The 455-nt window shown below is 31.9% G+C and overlaps 1 protein-coding gene across 1 annotated transcript in view; it reads right to left on the bottom strand.

Moving 5' to 3' along the window:
- LOC119586843 overlaps positions 1 to 455 on the bottom strand; it is a gene marked incomplete at its 3' end in the record, with an annotated part of 157,934 nt that overhangs the window by 109,201 nt on the left and 48,278 nt on the right.

Here is a 455-nt window from a genome sequence, read left to right as displayed (position 1 = left end):
TTGTACATACAATTTCAGGATGGAATACTAGTCTCATATATCATAATCAGCAGAATTTGTATCAATCAGTTTACCAGAAGATATGAAAGGTCCAGTAATTGATAATGCGCATCAGCCTACAGTTTAGTTAACATTCAAACTCACTTACAATCATTAGTCAGAAATGAAACAGATTAAAAACACTTTGGCGGATCAGTTATGGTCACCCAATTTAAATATATGCGTTCTATAGACCACTTGTTATATATACATATGTAGTGTCATGCTGTAACATGAAAGAGTACGATTTTATTGCATAGTTTTAAAAATTTCATATAGTATTGTTATGAAAAAGCTGAAATACATGCTTCTGTTATATTCACAATATATATGTCAACTGGGGACAAGATACCACGCAGAGGCAGTCTGTACTGATACACGTTTATCCATAAACATGTGTATATAGTAAGATGTTA

The sequence above is a fragment of the Penaeus monodon genome, chromosome 22 (genome assembly GCF_015228065.2).
Source record: "Penaeus monodon isolate SGIC_2016 chromosome 22, NSTDA_Pmon_1, whole genome shotgun sequence".
NCBI classification, from domain to species: Eukaryota; Metazoa; Arthropoda; class Malacostraca; order Decapoda; family Penaeidae; genus Penaeus; species Penaeus monodon.
Note: the sequence above shows the minus strand (reverse complement) of the source record. Positions and strands in the feature narration are given on the sequence as shown.